The 13407-nt window shown below is 60.7% G+C and overlaps 1 non-coding gene across 2 annotated transcripts in view; it reads right to left on the bottom strand.

Annotated features, from left to right (window-relative positions):
- The window catches only part of LOC123765799 (uncharacterized), a 31492-nt gene extending 19911 nt beyond the window's left edge, over positions 1 to 11581 (bottom strand). The window contains exon 1 of one of the 2 annotated variants that reach the window (XR_011230637.1): positions 11426 to 11581. This is a non-coding gene — a transcript (uncharacterized protein). The remainder of the gene's footprint in view (positions 1 to 11425) is intronic. The other variant, XR_011230638.1, reaches the window with a different exon arrangement.
- Between the last annotated feature and the right edge of the window lie 1826 nt (positions 11582 to 13407).

Raw genomic sequence — 13407 nt, 5'->3', positions numbered from 1 at the left:
CACGATGTCTATGTATCTGTTGGATATGTTAGTTTAGCACGATGTCTATGTATCTGTTGGATATGTTAGTTTAGCACGATGTCTATGTATCTGTTGGATATGTTAGTTTAGCACGATGTCTATGCATCAGTTAGGTTGGGTTGGTCCTGGCAACAAAACAGTACCTAGCACGACCACTGCTGCAACAGTCCGTCAGTGTACGTAACTAGACCCGCATACTTGGTGTGAGTACTGTCACCGCTGGAGGCCGGAAACCACAGTACACTACCCAGTAGCGTGTTTAATTGACACCTTCCCCTAGTTGTGGCCCAGTGTGCCCTGGTGAAGGGGGCGTGTGTGTGCCCTGGTGAAGGGGGCGTGTGTGTGCCCTGGTGAAGGGGGCGTGTGTGTGCCCTGGTGAAGGGGGCGTGTGTGTGCCCTGGTGAAGGGGAAGTGTGTGTGCCCTGGTGAAGGGGGCGTGTGTGTGCCCTGGTGAAGGGGGCGTGTGTGTGCCCTGGTGAAGGGGGCGTGTGTGTGCCCTGGTGAAGGGGGCGTGTGTGTGCCCTGGTGAAGGGGAAGTGTGTGTGCCCTGGTGAAGGGGGCGTGTGTGTGCCCTGGTGAAGGGGGCGCGTGTGTGCCCTGGTGAAGGGGGCGCGTGTGTGCCCTGGTGAAGGGGGCGCGTGTGTGCCCTGGTGAAGGGGGCGCGTGTGTGCCCTGGTGAAGGGGAAGTGTGTGTGCCCTGGTGAAGGGGGCGCGTGTGTGCCCTGGTGAAGGGGGCAGGTGTGTGTGCCCTGGTGAAGGGGGCAGGTGTGTGTGCCCTGGTGAAGGGGGCGTGTGTGTGCCCTGGTGAAGGGGGCGTGTGTGTGCCCTGGTGAAGGGGGCGTGTGTGTGCCCTGGTGAAGGGGGCGTGTGTGTGCCCTGGTGAAGGGGGCGTGTGTGTGCCCTGGTGAAGGGGGCGTGTGTGTGCCCTGGTGAAGGGGGCGTGTGTGTGCCCTGGTGAAGGGGGCAGGTGTGTGTGCCCTGGTGAAGGGGGCAGGTGTGTGTGCCCTGGTGAAGGGGGCGTGTGTGTGCCCTGGTGAAGGGGGCGTGTGTGTGCCCTGGTGAAGGGGGCGTGTGTGTGCCCTGGTGAAGGGGGCGTGTGTGTGCCCTGGTGAAGGGGGCGTGTGTGTGCCCTGGTGAAGGGGGCGTGTGTGTGCCCTGGTGAAGGGGGCGTGTGTGTGCCCTGGTGAAGGGGGCGTGTGTGTGCCCTGGTGAAGGGGGCGTGTGTGTGCCCTGGTGAAGGGGGCGTGTGTGTGCCCTGGTGAAGGGGGCGTGTGTGTGCCCTGGTGAAGGGGGCGTGTGTGTGCCCTGGTGAAGGGGGCGCGTGTGTGCCCTGGTGAAGGGGGCGCGTGTGTGCCCTGGTGAAGGGGGCGCGTGTGTGCCCTGGTGAAGGGGGCAGGTGTGTGTGCCCTGGTGAAGGGGGCGTGTGTGTGCCCTGGTGAAGGGGGCGTGTGTGTGCGCTGGTGAAGGGGGCGTGCGTGTGCCCTGGTGAAGGGGGCGTGTGTGTGCCCTGGTGAAGGGGGCAGGTGTGTGCCCTGGTGAAGGGGGCGTGTGTGTGCCCTGGTGAAGGGGGCGTGTGTGTGCCCTGGTGAAGGGGGCGTGTGTATGCCCTGGTGAAGGGGCGTGTGTGTGCCCTGGTGAAGGGGGCGTGTGTGTGCCCTGGTGAAGGGGGCGTGTGTGTGCCCTGGTGAAGGGGACGTGTGTGTGCCCTGGTGAAGGGGGCGTGTGTGTGCCCTGGTGAAGGGGGCACGTGTGTGTGCCCTGGTGAAGGGGGCACGTGTGTGTGCCCTGGTGAAAGGGGCGTGTGTGTGCCCTGGTGAAGGGGGCGTGTGTGTGCCCTGGTGAAGGGGGCGTGTGTGTGCCCTGGTGAAGGGGGTGTGTGTGTGCCCTGGTGAAGGGGGCACGTGTGTGTGCCCTGGTGAAGGGGGCACGTGTGTGTGCCCTGGTGAAGGGGGCGTGTGTGTGCCCTGGTGAAGGGGACGTGTGTGTGCCCTGGTGAAGGGGGCGTGTGTGTGCCCTGGTGAAGGGGGCAGGTGTGTGCCCTGGTGAAGGGGGCAGGTGTGTGTGCCCTGGTGAAGGGGGGGGTGTGCCCTGGTGAAGGGGGCGTGTGTGTGCCCTGGTGAAGGGGGCGTGTGTGTGCCCTGGTGAAGGGGACGTGTGTGTGCCCTGGTGAAGGGGGCGTGTGTGTGCCCTGGTGAAGGGGGCAGGTGTGTGCCCTGGTGAAGGGGGGGTGTGTGTGCCCTGGTGAAGGGGACGTGTGTGTGCCCTGGTGAAGGGGGCGTGTGTGTGCCCTGGTGAAGGGGGCAGGTGTGTGCCCTGGTGAAGGGGGGGTGTGTGTGCCCTGGTGAAGGGGGGTGTGCCCTGGTGAAGGGGACGTGTGTGTGCCCTGGTGAAGGGGAGGTGTGTGTGCCCTGGTGAAGGGGAGGTGTGTGTGCCCTGGTGAAGGGGTCCTGTGTGTGCCCTGGTGAAGGGGGGTTGTGTGTGCCCTGGTGAAGGGGGGGTGTGTGTGCCCTAGTGAAGCGGGGGTGTGTGTGCCCTGGTGAAGGGGGGGTGTGTGTGCCCTGGTGAAGGGGAGGTGTGTGCCCTGGTGAAGGTGGCAGGTGTGGTCCCTGGTGAAGGGGGCAGGTGTGTGTGTGTCTCGGTGAAGGGGGCAGGTGTGGTCCCTGGTGAAGGGTGTGTGTGTGTGTGCCCTGGTGAAGGGGGCAAGTGTGTGCCCTGGTGAAGGGGGCCGTGTGTGTGCCCTGGTGAAGGGGGCAGGTGTGTGCCCTGGAGAAGGGGGCGTGTGTGTGCCCTGGTGAAGGGGGCGTGTGTGTGCTTTGGTGAAGGGGGCGTGTGTGCCCTGGTGAAGGGGGCAGATGTGTGCCCTGGTGAAGGGGGCAGATGTGTGCCCTGGTGAAGGGGGCGTGTGTGTGCCCTGGTGAAGGGGGCGTGTGTGCCCTGGTGAAGGGGGCAGGTATGTGCCATGGTGAAGGGGGCGTGTGTGTGTGTCCTGGTGAAGGGGGCCGTGTGTGTGCCCTGGTGAAAGAAGCGTGTGTGTGCCCTGGTGAAGGGGGCAGGTGTGTGCCCTGGTGAAGGGGGCGTATGTGTGCCCTGGTGAAGGGGGCGTGAGTGTGTCCTGGTGAAGGGGGCGTGTGTGTGCCCTGGTGAAGGAACAGGTGTGTGCCCTGGTGAAGGGGGCAGGTGTGCCCTGGTGAAGGAGACGTGTGTGTGTCCAGGTGAAGGGGCGTGTGTGTGCCCTGGTGAAGGGGGCGTGTGTGTGCTTTGGTGAAGGGGGCGTGTGTGCCCTGGTGAAGGGGGCGTGTGTGTGCCCTGGTGAAGGGGGCGTGTGTGTGCCCTGGTGAAGGGGACGTGTGTGTGTGCCCTGGTTTTAGGGGCAGGTGTGTGTGTACCCTGGTGAAGGGGGCAGGTGTGTGTGTGCCCTGGTGAAGGGGGTGTGTGTGTGCCCTGGTGAAGGGGGCGTGTGTGTGCCCTGGTGAAGGGGGCAGGTGTGTGCCCTGGTGAAGGGGGCAGGTGTGCCCTGGTGAAGGAGACGTGTGTGTGCCCTGGTGAAGGGTGTGTGCGTGTGCCCTGGTGAAGGGTGTGTGTGTGCCCTGGTGAAGGGTGTGTGTGTGTTCCCCGGTGAAGGGGGTGTGTGTGCCCTGGTGAAGGGTGTGTGTGTGCCCTGGTGAAGGGTGTGTGTGTGCCCTGGTGAAGGGTGTGTGTGTGCCCTGGTGAAGGGTGTGTGTGTGCCCTGGTGAAGGATGTGTGTGTGCCCTGGTGAAGGGTATGTGTGTGCCCTGGTGAAGGGTGTGTGTGTTCCCCGGTGAAGGGGATGTGTGTGCCCCGGTGAAGGGTGTGTGTGTGCCCTGGTGAAGGGTGTGTGTGTGCCCTGGTGAAGGGTGTGTGTGTGCCCTGGTGAAGGGTGTGTGTGTGTGCCCTGGTGAAGAATGTGTGTGTGCCCTGGTGAAGGGTGTGTGTGTGCCCCCTGGTGAAGGGTGTGTGTGTGCCCTGGTGAAGGGTGTGTGTGTACCCTGGTGAAGGGTGTGTGTGTACCCTGGTGAAGGGTGTGTGTGTGCCCTGGTGAAGGGTGTGTGTGTGCCCTGGTGAAGGGGGTGTGTGTGCCCTGGTGAAGGGGGTGTGTGTGCCCTGGTGAAGGGGGTGTGTGTGCCCTGGTGAAGGGTGTGTGTGTGCCCTGGTGAAGGGTGTGTGTGTGCCCCCTGGTGAAGGGTGTGTGTGTGCCCTGGTGAAGGGGGTGTGTGTGCCCTGGTGAAGGGGGTGTGTGCCCCCTGGTGAAGGGTGTGTGTGTGCCCTGGTGAAGGGTGTGTGTGTGCCCTGGTGAAGGGTGTGTGTGTGCCCTGGTGAAGGGGGCGTGTGTGTGTACACTGGTGAAGGGGGTGTGTGTGCCCTGGTGAAGGGGGGCGTGTGTGTGCCCTGGTGAAGGGGGGTGTGTGTGCCCTGGTGAAGGGGGGCGTGTGTGTGCCCTGGTGAAGGGGGGCGTGTGTGTGCCCTGGTGAAGGGGGCGTGTGTGTGCCCTGGTGAAGGGGGGCGTGTGTGTGCCCTGGTGAAGGGGGCGTGTGTGTGCCCTGGTGAAGGGGGCGTGTGTGTGCCCTGGTAAAGGGGGCGTGTGTGTGCCCTGGTGAAGGGTGTGTGTGTGTGCCCTGGTGAAGGGGGGCGTGTGTGTGCCCTGGTGAAGGGGGTCGTGTGTGTGCCCTGGTGAAGGGTGTGTGTGTGCCCTGGTGAAGGGGGGGTGTGTGTGCCCTGGTGAAGGGGACGTGTGTGTGTGCCCTGGTGAAGGGGTCGTGTGTGTGCCCTGGTGAAGGGTGTGTGTGTGCCCTGGTGAAGGGTGTGTGTGTGCCCTGTTGAAGGGTGTGTGTGTGCCCTGGTGAAGGGTGTGTGTGTGTACCCTGGTGAAGGGGGCGTGTGTGTGCCCTGGTGAAGGGTGTGTGTGTGCCCTGGTGAAGGGGGCGTGTGTGTGTACACTGGTGAAGGGGGTGTGTGTGCCCTGGTGAAGGGGGGCGTGTGTATGCCCTGGTGAAGGGGGCGTGTGTGTGCCCTGGTGAAGGGGGGCGTGTGTGTGCCCTGGTGAAGGGGGCGTGTGTGTGCCCTGGTGAAGGGGGCGTGTGTGTGCCCTGGTGAAGGGGGCGTGTGTGTGCCCTGGTGAAGGGGGCGTGTGTGTGCCCTGGTGAAGGGTGTGTGTGTGTGTGCCCTGGTGAAGGGGGTCGTGTGTGTACCCTGGTGAAGGGTGTGTGTGTGCCCTGGTGAAGGGGGGAGTGTGTGCCCTGGTGAAGGGGACGTGTGTGTGTGCCCTGGTGAAGGGGTCGTGTGTGTGCCCTGGTGAAGGGGGTGTGTGTGCCCTGGTGAAGGGGGTGTGTGTGCCCTGGTGAAGGGGGGCGTGTGTGTGCCCTGGTGAAGGGTGTGTGTGTGCCCTGGTGAAGGGGACGTGTGTGTGTGCCCTGGTGAAGGGGTCGTATGTGTGCCCTGGTGAAGGGGTCGTATGTGTGCCCTGGTGAAGGGGGCAGGTGTGTGTGCCCTGGTGAAGGGGGCAGGTGTGTGTGCCCTGGTGAAGGGGGCAGGTGTGTGTGCCCTGGTGAAGGGGGCAGGTGTGTGTGCCCTGGTGAAGGGGGCAGGTGTGTGTGCCCTGGTGAAGGGGGCAGGTGTGTGTGCCCTGGTGAAGGGGGCAGGTGTGTGTGCCCTGGTGAAGGGCAGGTGTGTTCCCTGGTGAAGGGGGCAGGTGTGTGTGCCCTGGTGAAGGGGGCAGGTGTGTGTGCCCTGGTGAAGGGGGCAGGTGTGTGTGCCCTGGTGAAGGGGGCAGGTGTGTGTGCCCTGGTGAAGGGGGCAGGTGTGTGTGCCCTGGTGAAGGGGGCAGGTGTGTGTGCCCTGGTGAAGGGGGCAGGTGTGTGTGCCCTGGTGAAGGGGTCCTGTGTGTGCCCTGGTGAAGGGAGCGTGTGTGTGCCCTGGTGAAGGGGTCCTGTGTGTGCCCTGGTGAAGGGAGCGTGTGTGTGCCCTGGTGAAGGGGTCCTGTGTGTGCCCTGGTGAAGGGAGCGTGTGTGTGCCCTGGTGAAGGGAGCGTGTGTGTGCCCTGGTGAAGGGGTCCTGTGTGTGCCCTGGTGAAGGGAGCGTGTGTGTGCCCTGGTGAGGGGTCTTGTGTGTGCCCTGGTGAAGGGAGCGTGTGTGTGCCCTGGTGAAGGGGGCAGGTGTGTGCCCTGGTGAAGGGAGCGTGTGTGTGCCCTGGTGAAGGGGGCAGGTGTGTGCCCTGGTGAAGGGAGCGTGTGTGTGCCCTGGTGAAGGGATCCTGTGTGTGCCCTGGTGAAGGGATCCTGTGTGTGCCCTGGTGAAGGGAGCGTGTGTGTGCCCTGGTGAAGGGAGCGTGTGTGTGCCCTGGTGAAGGGAGCGTGTGTGTGCCCTGGTGAAGGGAGCGTGTGTGTGCCCTGGTGAAGGGAGCGTGTGTGTGCCCTGGTGAAGGGGGGCGTGTGTGTGCCCTGGTGAAGGGGGGGCGTGTGTGTGCCCTGGTGAAGGGTGTGTGTGTGTGCCCTGGTGAAGGGGGGCGTGTGTGTGCCCTGGTGAAGGGGGCGTGTGTGTGCCCTGGTGAAGGGGGCGTGTGTGTGCCCTGGTGAAGGTGGGCGGGTGTGTCCCCTGGTGAAGGGGGCGGGTGTGTCCCCTGGTGAAGGGGGCGTGTGTGTGCCCTGGTGAAGGGTGTGTGTGTGTGCCCTGGTGAAGGGTGTGTGTGTGTGCCCTGGAGAAGGGGGCGTGTGTGCGCCCTGGTGAAGGGGGCAGGTGTGTGCCCTGGTGAAGGGGGCAGGTGTGTGCCCTGGTGAAGGGGGCGTGTGTGTGCCCTGGTGAAGGGGGCAGGTGTGCCCTGAAGGGGGCGTGTGTTTGTGCCCTGGTGAAGGGTGTGTGTGTGTGTGGTCCCTGGTGAAGGGGGCGTGTGTGTGCCGTGGTGAAGGGGGCGTGTGTGTGCCCTGGTGAAGGTGGCGTGTGTGTGCCCTGGTGAAGGGGGCAGGTGTGTGCCCTGGCGAAGGGGGCGTGTGTTTGTGCCCTGGTGAAGGGGGGCAGGTGTGTGCCCTGGTGAAGGGGGTGTGTGTTTGTGCCCTGGTGAAGGGGGCGTGTGTTTGTGCCCTGGTGAAGGGGCAGGAGTGTGTGTGCCCTGGTGAAGGGGGCAGGTGTGTGTGCCCTGGTGAAGGGGGCAGGTGTGTGCCCTGGTGAAGGGGGCAGGTGTGTGCCCTGGTGAAGGGGGCGTGTGTTTGTGCCCTGGTGAAGGGGCGTGTGTTTGTGCCCTGGTGAAGGGGTCGTGTGTATGCCCTGGTGAAGGGTGTGTGTTTCTGTGCCCTGGTGAAGGGTGTGTGTGTGTGTGCCCTGGTGCAGGGGGCGTGTGTGTGCCCTGGTGAAGGGGGGCGTGTGTGCCCTGGTGAAGGGGGCGTGTGTTTGTGCCCTTGTGAAGGGGCGTGTGTTTGTGCCCTGGTGAAGGGGTCGTGTGTGTGTGCCCTGGTGAAGGGTGTGTATTTGTGTGCCCTGGTGAAGGGTGTGTGTGTGTGTGCCCTGGTGCAGGGGGCGTGTGTGTGCCCTGGTGAAGGGGGGCGTGTGTGCCCTGGTGAAGGGGGCGTGTGTGTGTGCCCTGGTGAAGGGTGCGTGTGTACCCTGGTGAAGGGGGCGTGTGTACCCTGGTGAAGGGGGCGTGTGTACCCTGGTGAAGGGGGCGTGTGTACCCTGGTGAAGGGGGCGTGTGTACCCTGGTGAAGGGGGCGTGTGTACCCTGGTGAAGGGTGTGTGTGTGCCCTGGTGAAGGGTGTGTGTGTGCCCTGGTGAAGGGTGTGTGTGTGTGCCCCCTGGTGAAGGGTGTGTGTGTGCCCTGGTGAAGGATGTGTGTGCCCCCTGGTGAAGGGTGTGTGTGTGTACCCTGGTGAAGGGGGTGTGTGTGCCCTGGTGAAGGGTGTGTGTGTGCCCTGGTGAAGGGTGTGTGTGTGTGCCCTGGTGAAGGGTGTGTGTGTGCCCTGGTGAAGGGTGTGTGTGTGCCCTGGTGAAGGGTGTGTGTGTGCCCTGGTGAAGGGGGGCGTGTGTGTGCCCTGGTGAAGGGGGCGTGTGTGTGCCCTGGTGAAGGGGGGCGTGTGTGTGCCCTGGTGAAGGGGGCGTGTGTGTGCCCTGGTGAAGGGGGCGTGTGTGTGCCCTGGTGAAGGGGGGCGTGTGTGTGCCCTGGTGAAGGGGGCGTGTGTGTGCCCTGGTGAAGGGGGTGTGTGTGCCCTGGTGAAGGGGGGCGTGTGTGTGCCCTGGTGAAAGGGGCGTGTGTGAGTCCTGGTGAAGGGGGCGTGTGTGTGCCCTGGTGAAGGGGAGCGTGTGTGTGCCCTGGTGAAGGGTGTGTGTGTGCCCTGGTGAAGGGTGTGTGTGTGTACCCTGGTGAAGGGTGTGTGTGTGCCCTGGTGAAGGGGGGCGTGTGTGTGCCCTGGTGAAGGGGGGCGTGTGTGTGCCCTAGTGAAGGGGGGCATGTGTGTGCCCTAGTGAAGGGGGGCGTGTGTGTGCCCTGGTGAAGGGGGGCGTGTGTGTGCCCTGGTGAAGGGGGGCGTGTGTGTGCCCTGGTGAAGGGGGCGTGTGTGTGCCCTGGTGAAGGGGGGCGTGTGTGTACCCTGGTGAAGGGGGTGTGTGTGTACCCTGGTGAAGGGGGGCGTGTGTGTGCCCTGGTGAAGGGGGGCGTGTGTGTGCCCTGGTGAAGGGGGGCGTGTGTGTGCCCTGGTGAAGGGGGGCGTGTGTGCCCTGGTGAAGGGGGCGTGTGTGTGCCCTGGTGAAGGGGGGCGTGTGTGTGCCCTGGTGAAGGGGGTGTGTGTGCCCTGGTGAAGGGGGGCGTGTGTGTGCCCTGGTGAAGGAGGCGTGTGTGTGCCCTGGTGAAGGGGGCGTGTGTGTGCCCTGGTGAAGGGGGCGTGTGTGTGCCCTGGTGAAGGGTGTGTGTGTGTGTGCCCTGGAGAAGGGGGCGTGTGTGCCCTGGTGAAGGGGGGGTGTGTGTGCCCTGGTGAAGGGGACGTGTGTGTGTGTGCCCTGGTGAAGGGGTCGTATGTGTGCCCTGGTGAAGAGGGGGTGTGTGTGCCCTGGTGAAGGGGACGTGTGTGTGTGCCCTGGTGAAGGGGGGATGTGTGTGCCCTGGTGAAGCGTGTGTGTGTGCCCTGGTGAAGGGGGGGTGTGTGTGCCCTGGTGAAGGGGACGTGTGTGTGTGTGCCCTGGTGAAGGGGTCGTGTGTGTGCCCTGGTTTAGGGGGCGTGTGTGTGTGCCCTGGTGAAGGGGGCAGGTGTGTGTGCCCTGGTGATGGGGGCAGGTGTGTGTGCCCTGGTGAAGGGGGCAGGTGTGTGTGCCCTGGTGAAGGGCAGGTGTGTTCCCTGGTGAAGGGGGCAGGTGTGTGTGCCCTGGTGAAGGGGGCAGGTGTGTGTGCCCTGGTGAAGGGGGCAGGTGTGTGTGCCCTGGTGAAGGGGGCAGGTGTGTGTGCCCTGGTGAAGGGGGCAGGTGTGTGTGCCCTGGTGAAGGGGGCAGGTGTGTGTGCCCTGGTGAAGGGGGCAGGTGTGTGTGCCCTGGTGAAGGGGGCAGGTGTGTGTGCCCTGGTGAAGGGGGCAGGTGTGTGTGCCCTGGTGAAGGGGGCAGGTGTGTGTGCCCTGGTGAAGGGGGCAGGTGTGTGTGCCCTGGTGAAGGGGGCAGGTGTGTGTGCCCTGGTGAAGGGGGCAGGTGTGTGTGCCCTGGTGAAGGGGGCAGGTGTGTGTGCCCTGGTGAAGGGGGCAGGTGTGTGTGCCCTGGTGAAGGGGGCAGGTGTGTGTGCCCTGGTGAAGGGGGCAGGTGTGTGTGCCCTGGTGAAGGGGGCAGGTGTGTTTGCCCTGGTGAAGGGGGCAGGTGTGTGTGCCCTGGTGAAGGGGGCAGGTGTGTGTGCCCTGGTGAAGGGGGCAGGTGTGTGTGCCCTGGTGAAGGGGGCAGGTGTGTGTGCCCTGGTGAAGGGGGCAGGTGTGTGTGCCCTGGTGAAGGGGGCAGGTGTGTGTGCCCTGGTGAAGGGGGCAGGTGTGTGTGCCCTGGTGAAGGGGGCAGGTGTGTGTGCCCTGGTGAAGGGGTCCTGTGTGTGCCCTGGTGAAGGGAGCGTGTGTGTGCCCTGGTGAAGGGGTCCTGTGTGTGCCCTGGTGAAGGGAGCGTGTGTGTGCCCTGGTGAAGGGGTCCTGTGTGTGCCCTGGTGAAGGGAGCGTGTGTGTGCCCTGGTGAAGGGGTCCTGTGTGTGCCCTGGTGAAGGGAGCGTGTGTGTGCCCTGGTGAAGGGGTCCTGTGTGTGCCCTGGTGAAGGGAGCGTGTGTGTGCCCTGTTGAAGGGGTCCTGTGTGTGCCCTGGTGAAGGGAGCGTGTGTGTGCCCTGGTGAAGGGAGCGTGTGTGTGCCCTGGTGAAGGGGTCCTGTGTGTGCCCTGGTGAAGGGAGCGTGTGTGTGCCCTGGTGAAGGGGGCAGGTGTGTGTGTGCCTGGTGAAGGGGTCCTGTGTGTGCCCTGGTGAAGGAAGCGTGTGTGCCCTGGTGAAGGGGGCAGGTGTGTGCCCTGGTGAAGGGAGTGTGTGTGTGCCCTGGTGAAGGGGTCCTGTGTGTGCCCTGGTGAAGGGAGCGTGTGTGTGCCCTGGTGAAGGGGTCCTGTGTGTGCCCTGGTGAAGGGAGCGTGTGTGTGCCCTGGTGAAGGGAGCGTGTGTGTGCCTTGGTGAAGGGGTCCTGTGTGTGCCCTGGTGAAGGGAGCGTGTGTGTGCCCTGGTGAAGGGGGCAGGTGTGTGTGTGCCCTGGTGAAGGGGTCCTGTGTATGCCCTGGTGAAGGGAGCGTGTGTGTGTCCTGGTGAAGGGGGCAGGTGTGTGGTCCCTGGTGATGCGGGCAGGTGTGTGTGTCCTGGTGAAGGGGGCAGGTGTGTGGTCCCTGGTGATGCGGGCAGGTGTGTGTGTCCTGGTGAAGGGGGCAGGTGTGTGGTCCCTGGTGATGCGGGCAGGTGTGTGTGTCCTGGTGAAGGGGGCAGGTGTGTGGTCCCTGGTGATGCGGGCAGGTGTATGTGTCCTGGTGAAGGGGGCGTGTGTTGTTTTAAAGGTGCAGTTGACAGCCTCCTAGACCTAAAGATATCCCCCCGCCCCCCCCAGGCTAGCTATTGACCTTCCTCAGGACACAACAGTTGTCTAACTCCCGGCTACCTATTTACTGCTAAGTTATCAAAGGCTTCTGTTGTGCCGCGGGAGTCGAACCCGGCGCCTTTCGGTTATGCATCTTCAATATTCACCAATGCCACTTAAACTATTATTAAACAATTCATATCAAACATATATTAACTGCGGATAATTAGTAAAACCGTTTAGTCTAACTACATAACTTAATTATTCACTATAGTTAACTCGACATAGAGAAGAAACAAATTGCTCATAAATTACAGCAGCATTTACAATGATAAAAGAATGGACTCACATAACACGGAGTGAAACACCCTCCGTCGACGAGGTCTGGGGACGCACTGAGCCAGCTGGCGCCAACTAAGTGTTGCTAACATTCGAGCGAGAAATCGCTAACATGATGCTACACTTGCCAAGAACTTCAACCCTGAAGCACATCAACACTAGGGTGAGAATCACATTGTTTTGATGAGGCGGACGTCGAGGCTAAGATACCCACAGGACTAATTGTTGTGGTTCTGTGGAATAGAAAGATAAAGTAATTACTGTTGCATTGATTATCGTCCTTAGTGACGTGTGTTGAAGTAATTTGTAAGGGTTACTGGAGACTGTTTCAGTGACCCGTCTTGCTGTGTTTGCATTGTTGTTATTGTTTGGCTGCAATTGTTTTGATTAGCATCCTGAGTCCAAGTGAGCACCCGTAATGTTCAGTCTAGTTCAGTATACCAGCCAAGGGCGGTACGGCCAGGAGTCAGTGCTATATTAAGGGCTGTTTGATTAGCTGTCATTAGTGTCACTCTGAGGACAATTAACGTAACGTTAAATTGTTGTGCTTTGTATTAGTATTAAGTTCTGTAATAAATTGTTGTTGTTAATAAGAGAAGTGTCTTTATGTCAACCTTTCAACAATACTTACCCCTCGCTTATTCTGCAACAAACTAGACTATTTCTTGTATTTAATTAAGGCCTGCTTCTGGATTCGAACCTGATTCATAGCCATTATCACTGAATATAAATTCGGTGTGAGGACCCATTAGTTACTCTTAATATTGTTCTAAGCAACTGCGGAGCTTAACGACCTAGTGAATAGGGGACCAAGCAATTGGACCCCGGCGGCTGCTCTCGCCTTACATTCTCAATCTTGTGAAGTATAATCTACACATGTGGCACTGCACGTGCCACATGCACGGGAGGCGGGACCAAAGAGCCAGAGCTCAACCCCCGCAAGCACAATTAGGTGAGTACGTGTTGGCTTGTGGAGTCCGTCTGGCCGAGCGTCTCTAGTGAATTAGTGTTCCCAAAAAATAGGAAAATTTCCCACTTTCTTCCTATGAACGTTTTCTAATTTACAGGATTAACTTTGTCATTCTTCGGTGGACGCGTTCTATTGAATTTATACATTCTATAGTTCGGCGACCAAAACTGAACTGCATAATTTAAATGGAGCCTAATCAGAGCAAGATATAGCTGAAGAACAACACCAGGTGTCTTATTACTAACACTAAGAAAACTATTTTTTGGTTTTAAATTCTTTCTAATCATAACTCCCAGAACTCTTTCGCAATCTCAACACCATCTAGCTCGTATCTAGTAACTCTATCATCATTACCTAGCCTCAAAACCATACATTTGTCAGCATTAAACTGCAGCTGTCAATCTTTGGACCATCTCCAGCCCTCTACGTGTTAAGACTATTTTTAAAGGTGTTATATTTTGAATCCACATCGCAGTCCCTTGTCACGTCACCCCTTGGCTGGGTTCACGTCTCGCTCCAAGACCGGCCCCATGCCCAGGACTTGCCCACTCAAGAAATTTCTTATTCCATTAAAATCAAATTTTCTGAAATATGGCACCTTAACAGAATGACCTCTTACACATCTGTACTAAATCTGATTTCCTTGTGATCGTTTTTCCCCCTTGTTTACTCCCTATTTCCTTGTGTTCACTGTTCCCTTGTTCACTCCCTATCTCAATGTCATTTATTTGTGTCTCTCTGATAGTTAACACCAAGTCTAACACATTACTTCCCCGCGTTGGTCCCTTAATGTGTTGCCTACAGAAGCAATCGTCAACTAATTCTGAAACAGAAACAAATCTTGTGCGTCGGTACTGTGTTGTTAAACCAAATTATTCCCCAACAATCACAGTCAGCCACAAGGAAGTGATGCCCCGGACGGTCTCCGTGTCTCAGCCCGCGCGCCTGCCTGGCTCCCGGCCTCTATATGTAACTCCTGCTATTACAAAAAAACATTCTTTATTAAGGCTACTAATAGCTCG

The sequence above is a fragment of the Procambarus clarkii genome, chromosome 37, assembly GCF_040958095.1.
Source record: "Procambarus clarkii isolate CNS0578487 chromosome 37, FALCON_Pclarkii_2.0, whole genome shotgun sequence".
NCBI classification, from domain to species: domain Eukaryota; kingdom Metazoa; phylum Arthropoda; class Malacostraca; order Decapoda; family Cambaridae; genus Procambarus; species Procambarus clarkii.
This window is presented reverse-complemented; position numbering and strand designations above follow the sequence as displayed.